Source organism: Lepus europaeus, chromosome 11 (genome assembly GCF_033115175.1).
Source record: "Lepus europaeus isolate LE1 chromosome 11, mLepTim1.pri, whole genome shotgun sequence".
NCBI classification, from domain to species: Eukaryota; Metazoa; Chordata; class Mammalia; order Lagomorpha; family Leporidae; genus Lepus; species Lepus europaeus.
In genome coordinates, this window is record NC_084837.1 from 19166930 (window position 1) to 19175265 (window position 8336).

The window sequence follows — 8336 nt, forward strand, 5'->3', positions numbered from 1 at the left end:
TACGGGGCGGGGAAGTCGCGGGCGGCCCCGGAGTCGCCCGCGCCGCAGCCCCGCTCGGGGTGTCTGGGGTGTGCGTCTACGCGGCCAGGCGGGGCCGCTGTTCCGCCCGCCGCCCCGGGCCTGCGGACCCGGCCCTTTTACAGATCACCCGAAAAAACGTTTTCCCTGAGCTCCGCGATGTGCAACTTTAGCCCTAACCGGGTGGGGGGAAGGGGTTAAAAATGGAGCGCCTCCAGGAAGCCGACGGGAGAGCAGAGGGAGTTGGGGAACTTTGTGACAATGGGCTTGCGGCGGGGACTGGGTTGGCCCGCCTGTCCCCTTCTGAGACTCGGGAACAGGCATCGCCGCTGCCCACTGCCCTCCCCCGGCCAGGGGAAGCTGGAGGTGGAGTGTGACTGACAGGTGCCGGGCCGCCCAGGCGTGCCGGGGCGCGACCCCAGCGGCACGGTGCGAAACGCGGGACGCGACGTGTGCCCGGCGGGCAGCCCGGGTGCGGGGGTGTCCGGCCGCGGCCGCCCACGTGGCCGGCCTGGCGCGGTCAGCAGGGAGAGAAGCGAGTGCAGCCGGCGTCCGTGTACTCCTCGCACCTGCCGACCCCGGCAGGCCTGGGCCGAGAGGCAAGCCGACAGCGTTGACCCTCTAGCGCACAGAGCAAAGTAAGTTTGTAAAAACTGGTAGGGCCGGTCAGGTGCTACCAGCGTGCCACGGGTGGACATTTTGAGGATAGAATTCTGAGAGTGTGTGCAACTTCTTGCTGTAACCTAAACTGTGCAAGCGGAATACACTGTAGCGGGACTGTTGAGAGTCTTAGAGTTCGTGTCCCTGGAGATGATAAAGGAAAACTCTCACCTTCCTTGGAGAGGCTCACCCTACAGAGATAGTCATGAAATGTTGTCTATGCGCCAGACACGGTTCTGCTTGTCTCATATGCATTTATTAACTCCTTTACAGGGTTGTATCCTATCAAAATATCGACATTTGTGCACAAAGAGGCATGTAGGAGCACATTCATTTATTTTTTAAAAAATTTATTTATCTTATTTGAAAGTCAGAGTTACACAGAGAGAGAAGGAGAGGCAGAGAGAGAGAGAGAGAGAGAGAGAGGTCCTCCATCCGCTGGTTCACTCCCCACTTTGCTGTAACAGCCAGAGCTGCGCCAATCAGAAGCTGGGATCCAGGAGCTTCTTCCGGGTCTCCCATGCGGGTGCAAGGGCCCAAGGACTTGGGCCATCTTCCACTGCTTTCCCAGGCCATAGCAGAGAGCTGGATAGAAAGTGGAGAGCCCATATAGGATGCCGGCACTGTAGGCGGCGGCTTTACCCGCTACACCACAGCACCGGCTCCTATTTATTTATTTTTAAGATTTATTTGAGGGGAAGAGTTACAGACAGAGGGAAAGACAGAGATTTGCTCCCCAGATGGGCACAATGGCCCAGTGCTGGGCTGATCTGAAGCCAAGAGCCAGGAGCTTCCTCCAGGTCTCCCACATAGGTGCAGGGGTCCAAGCACTTGGGCCATCTTCTATTTTCCCAGGCCATTAGCTGAGAGCTGTATCAGAAGTGTGCCAGCTGGGGCTTGAACCAGTGCCCATATGGGATGCCTGCACTGCACCTGTAGGCTTAACCTACTATACCACAGAGCCTGCCCCAATTTCAACCTTGTTTATAATAGAGAAAAACTAGTTCCAAACCACCTACATGTCTATGAATATAAGAATGACTGAACATACGATTCAGAAATATTATAGAATATTCTGTTAATTACATTGTTTAAAAGATTAAAATATACACACAAGGGTACTTCACAAACTTTTGGGGCCTAGTCTTAGAAATCATGATGTCCTGGGGTGGGCATTTGACGCAGTGTTAAGATACTGCTTTGAATGTGGGGACCCCATCCCAGAGCACCCAGAGCCCCAGCTCTGCTTCTGATCTTAGCATCCTACTAGTGCTGGGGGGTAGCAGGTAATGACTCAAGTTCTTGGGGTCCTGCCATCCACATGGGAATCCAGATGGTGCTCTTGGCTCCCGGCTTTGGCCTGGCCTAGCCTGGGCTGCTGCAGGCATTTGGGAAGAGAACTAGTACATGGAAGATCTCTGTACTTTTCAAATAAATTAAACAACAATGACAACAAAATGTTTTTCAATCATGCAGTTCCAGTTCTTGTGCATTCTATTTATCCAGACAGTCACAAAGTCACATGCAGGTTTGAAAGGAGGGGAAGGGTCTCCTGCCTCGTGATGGAGAGAGACGAAGCTCTCAAGGAGCGTGTGAGACCACAAATAGTGTTGTGGCTGTCTCGGGAAAGCACCACTTGCCACAGCGCCTTCATTGAAAGGGCTAAACAAAGGGGCCGTGGGAAGAAGGGAATAAATGAGACACGTTGTAGTGTGACCCCCTGAACATCCTTTAGAAAGCACAACTCAAGCCAGCGCCGCGGCTCAACAGGCTAATCCTCCACCTTGTGGCGCCGGCACACCGGGTTCTAGTCCCGGTTGGGGCACCAGATTCTGTCCCGGTTGCCCCTCTTCCAGGCCAGCTCTCTGCTGTGGCCAGGGAGTGCAGTGGAGGATGGCCCAAGTCCTTGGGCCCTGAACCCCATGGGAGACCAGGAGAAGCACCTGGCTCCTGCCATCGGATCAGCGCGGTGCGCCGGCCGCAGCGCGCTACCACGGCAGCCATTGGAGGGTGAACCAACGGCAAAAAGGAAGACCTTTCTCTCTCTCTCTCTCACTGTCCACTCTGCCTGTCAAAAAAATAAAATAAATTAAAAAAAAAATAAAAAAAAGAAAGCACAACTCAGAGCCGTATTTCCAAATGTGCATATATTGTTTAAAAATAAAAATACACAGTTGTCAGTACACCAGTTTCTAGGTGTAACCTGGCTGTTCTCCAAAGAAGCCACGATCTGTTCAAATCAGGGAGGGAAATCTGGGCAGGTAGCCCTGTACAATTTCCTAAGAAAAGTTTAATCACTTTGGAGTACAAGAGTGCTTCAAAAAGTTCATGGAAAACAGAGTTATAAGATCAGGTGATTTTGATGCAACTTTGAAATTCATGCCATTTATCATGATACACATTTTCCATGAACTTTTTGAAGACCTCTGTTATAATCCCTCCTGGGACGCGTGTGACTCCCCCTGGACGACTGAGAGGCAGCAGATTATTTTCCTGTCCATATTCATACCTTGGTATGGGGCTTTCTCACTCAGAATCTCTGTTATTTTCAGGAAGTCGAGAGTCATAAAAGCTTTGAGGTCAGGAGCCGAAGGTTACTCGCTTTGTATTCTCCTGTCTAACACACAGAAGAGGACTTGTTGAGCCTTTTGACTGAAGTTCGCCAGTCTCTCTTGGAGCAATCTAGAATGCTTATGAAGTCAGAAAGTTCTGGCCTGCTTGATGATTGATAAGCTAATGTGACTTCTGATAGCTGAGTTCCAGTGACTTCTGTTCACATGTCTGTATTAAAATCCCAGTGATGGTCTTTTAAATGATTTCTTTCAGAGGTATGTCCTTACACCTGTGAAATCTTTTGTTTTTAACTGATGTTTACTTGACAATGGTGATGGCATTATTTTTGGCACAGAAATAGGATTGGCTCACCTAATGCTTTGGGCATATTGTGCCTATTGTAAGTCTGAAAATACAGCTATCTCTGTGAGCAATGACTTCACTTAAGAGAAGAATAATGTCCTCAGCAGAGGGGAAGTGTTGGTATTGATGCTTTTCTATTAGAATGATTGGTATTTTCATTGCTTTGTAATAGCCCATGAAGGAGCACTTCTTAAACTATTGTTGTTCCCTTTTAAACAAAAGACCACACCTGAATTTTTAGGAGGAAAACAACCCCATGAAATCAATTAGAACAAGCAACATCAATTGCAAAAGAATAACCTCCTGAAATGAACTTGGTAGGAGAAAAATACCTCCCAAAGACTTTCTAATAGTGAGACATTTTTCGCTTGTTGGCTAAGTTTACAGAAGAAATCTAGCTGTGTAGGTAGTTGAAAGGTAGCCGTGGGAATGAAGACATTAACAGTGGAAAGATGCTCTAAGTTGCCTTGAGTCAGCAGTTTGACGTTGTTAGGTGCCATGGGCACACAAACTGCGTAATCTAAGTAGATGAGCAGTCTTCCCATATCATGTAGTTCTTAATCCTGCTAATCCTCACTGTTACACAGAAAACCCTGATTTGGGTGCCCGTAACTTCTTTCATCCAAGATGAAAGAAAGGGCATGCATGAAATGTGAGGGCTATAAAATTTAATCAAGGGACCCCTGTTAGTATGTTGTTTTACCACCTGTAATCCTGGAACACACTGAGATTCTTAGGTAAAGAGCTTTAATTAAAAATTTGAGTCTTCCCTTTAGATTTGAGGGATGACAGTCTGGTCTTTAACTCCCTTTTCCTCGTGAGAACAGTGCTTGGCTGTCCCCCTTGTAGGCCCAGATTTTGTTTTTAGAGCAGGGGCCTCAGGAGAGTCTGAGGAACAGAAAGGACTATGGTCAAGTGGTCACCACTTCCATTACTGTGTATAACCTGCCAAAGACATGGACAGGCTGGTTCTCACGGATACAGCTTGGCCGGTGAGAGAGGTCTTGGAGAGAACCGTAGATCCCCACACATTGGAGCCTTTGAAAACTCTTAGTCTGCAGTTTATCTATGCGGTCAACCACCTGTACCCTAGAATTGTCTTACCTGCCTCTCAGCCTGGCCTCATCCAACAGTGCCTGTCGTCAGCCCCGGCTTGCTCCACGCCTTCCCGGGCAGAGGACCCTGCCTCCACTTCACTAAGAAAAGTAAACTGTTCCTTTGCTGCGCTTCCCCAGCTTCCCTGACAGGCCTGAAAATCCATCCACACATGAGCTTAGCCCCACTCCTTCCTCCCGTCCTAGAGGATGGGCGATGGCCCTGTTTTTCATGACTACTGTCTCCCTCCGCCTGTGTCCCATCATTGTTTCCCTCCTGAATTTTTCATGTTACCTTTGCCTTGAAGCATGCAAATATCTTCTATCTGGAGACTTCTCCAACAATTCTTTGCTGCCCTCTCCTTCTGGGAACACGACTAATATGCAGCAAGTAGCCTCTGCCTTCACTCGGGTGCAGCTCACTCTTCAGCTAAATGGTCATCTTCCACCTTAGCCCTTCCCAACACTACTCTGGCAAAGGTCACCTGCTATGTCTTCAGCTCCTGAGTCACTTTGTTACACCATCTCATTCATCCTGTCAGGTTGCTATAGTCTGGGCATGTGTTGAGTGTCCCAAAGGCTCTGTGTGTTGAAATTCAGTTCCACTGTGAGGCATTAAGAGGGTGGAAACGTAATCCGTTTATGGTGTTTTGAGATGGAACCTTTGGAAAGAGATTAAAGTTAGATAAGGTCATTAGGGTGGAGCCCCCATGATTGAATCCTGGAGGATTTATATGAGGGGCAGAAGAAAGACACACACACAAACCAAGACCAAAACCAGACACATCGTCTCTTTTTTTCTTTTTAAGATGTATTTATTTATTTGAAAGCCAGAGTTACAGAGAGGCACAGGCAGAGAGAGAGAGAGAGAGAGAGAGAAGTCTTTCATTTACTGGTTCACTTCCCAGATGGCCTCAATGGATAGAGCTGTGCTGATCCAAAGCCAAGAGCCAGGAGCTTCTTTCTGGTCTCCAATGCGGGTGCAGGGGCCCAAGCACTTGGGCCATCTTCTACTGCTTTCCCAGGCCATAGCAGAGAGCTGGATCGGAAGTGGAGCAGCCGGGACTCAAACCGGCCCCCATATGGGATGCCTGCACTGCAGGCAGTGGCTTTACCCACTACTCCTCAGCGCTGGCCCCCACATCATCTCTTGCCTTGAACCTCCTATGCACTCTATAGGCAAGAGAGCCATCACCAGATGTGGCCCCCTTCTACCAGTACCTCTAGAACCATGAGCTGAAATAAACCTCTTTTCTTTCAGCTTACCCACCTGTGGTATTGTATTATGAGCAATAGAAAATGGACTAATATTTTTGCCTTTCTGCAAAGGTTCCCCTTAGCTTCTGTCACACCACTGTCTTCTGCCTCCCTCTTTGGACATTGCTTGCCAGTTGTTCTTCAAAATCGTGATTTATGGGGCCCGGTTCACTTGGCTAATCCTCCACCTGCGGCGCCGGCATCCCATATGGGCACTGGGTTCTAGTCCCGGTTGCTCCTCTTCCAGTCCAGCTCTCTGCTGTGGCCCGGGAGGGCAGTGGAGGATGGCCCAAGTGCTTGGGCCCCTGCACCCGTGTGGGAGACCAGGAGGAGGCACCTGGCTCCTGGCTTTGGAACAGCACAGCGCCGGCCGTAGCAGCCATTTGGGGGGTGAACCAACGGAAGGAAGACCTCTCTCTCTCTCTGTCTATAACTCTACCTTTCAAATAAATAAATCTGAAAAAAAAAAAAAGGAAAATCATGATTTATGAGTATAATAAAACAATAGCCAATGCTTATTATGGGCCTTCCCTGTGTTGTTATAAGCAGGTTATAAGCAGTAGCACATTTAGTTTTCACAATCATCCTATGAAGTATGTAATATGAATTGGTGGTCTGAATGCAGACCAGGATTGGGTCACCAGCCTATTCCTGAACCAATCACCAGAAAAGAGGTCGTGTCAGTCTGACCTACTTGGGGCCGAGTGGGAGGTGAGCATCTCCTGATGTATCTAGCTGAAGGGCAAAGGTGTGTCTAATAAAATTGGGGATCAAATACTGGTTCCAGCACCTCCTAGCTGTCATGGGCAACTCAATGTCTCTGGGCTTCAGATTCCTCATATGGGATATAGATAGGATTACGTGCCATAGAGGGTGTTGGGAGGGGCCAATGAATTAATACACATAGAGTGTTTACCATAGAACATATAATGGGGGGCAGAAAATGTTACCCAATCTCCCATCCCACCCACCCACCCTTCCTAGTCATTGCTGCCACTGTCACCCTTATATTTTACAAACTGATTATGCTGGGCTCCTGCTTAAATCTCTTTGGTGACTCCCCAGTGTCTGATAATCAGATCTAAATTTGGTTGGGTATTTTGGCCACAAATAGTCCGATTTAAAAAGAAAAAGGGGAGGCCGGCGCCGCGGCTCACTAGGCTAATCCTCCGCCTTGCGGCGCCAGCACACCGAGTTCTAGTCCCGGTTGGGGCACCGGATTCTGTCCCGGTTGCTCCTCTTCCAGGTCAGCTCTCTGCTGTGGCCAGGGAGTGCAGTGGAGGATGGCCCAAGTGCTTGGGTCCTGAACCCCATGGGAGACCAGGAGAAGCACCTGGCTCCTGCCATCGGATCAGCGCGGTGCGCCGGCTGCAGCGCGCCAGCCGCGGCGGCCATTGGAGGGTGAACCAAAGGCAAAGGAGGACCTTTCTCTCTGTCTCTCTCTCTCACTGTCCACTCTGCCTGTCAAAAAAGAAAAAAAGAAAAAGAAAAAGGGGCCGGCGCCACAGCTCACTAGGCTAATCCTCCGCCTGCAGCACCGGCACACCGGGTTCTAGTCCTGGTCGGGGTGCCGGATTCTGTGCCGATTGCTCCTCTTCCAGGCCAGCCCAGGAGTGCAGTGGAGGATGGCCCAAGTCCTTGGGCCCTGCACCCTCACGGGAGACCAGGAGAAGCACCTGGCTCCTGGTTTCGGATCAGCACGGTGCGCCGGCCACAGCGCACCAACCGCCGCGGCCATTGGAGGGTGAACCAACGGCAAAAAGCAAGACCTTTCTCTCTGTCTCTCTCTCTCTCACTATCCACTCTGCCTGTTGAAAAAATAAAAGAAAAGAAAAAGAAAAAGGAAAATATGAATTAACTCATGGCAAAGACAATGAGGGTTAGGTTCAGGGTTAGTTGTTTCAGTGATATCATTGAGAACCCAGGTTTTTCTGTCTCTCCTCCCATTCAGCTAGATTCAGCTCTAGCCTAATGTCAGTCTCCTGTGGGATTATAATATGACTGCCACTAATATTTGGGGCCATATACTTTTTGATTAAGGCCCAGTGAGAGGAAAGGAGAAACTTTCAATAATTCTCAAGAAGAGTTACTTTTCCAGAAGCTTTGAGCAAAGCTCTCTTGGTATCTCTTTCATCAGAACTGATCACATGCTATTCTTGAGTTAGCTCCTGGAAAGGGACTAAGTTTAACCACCCGTGGCTAAGAGCAGAGGCATATAGGTGTATGGGGAAGAGATTAAACAAAACACAATTGGGTATGCATTAGGAAGGAGAATGTGGAGTGGCTACCAGGAAGGTGACCCTATAAAGAGAGCCCTTCAAACAGTATGTGGACAATGGAATTAGAAAATAAATATTTTGGTGCAGAAAAAGTGAAATCCTTGCATAGAAG

The 8336-nt window shown here is 49.1% G+C and overlaps 1 long non-coding RNA gene across 1 annotated transcript in view; it reads left to right on the top strand.

Annotated features, from left to right (window-relative positions):
• The first annotated feature begins 550 nt into the window (after nt 1-550).
• LOC133769813 (uncharacterized) overlaps nt 551-8336 on the top strand; it is a 39663-nt gene continuing 31877 nt past the window's right edge. The window contains exon 1 of the long non-coding RNA XR_009867278.1: nt 551-656. This is a non-coding gene — a long non-coding RNA (uncharacterized LOC133769813). The remainder of the gene's footprint in view (nt 657-8336) is intronic.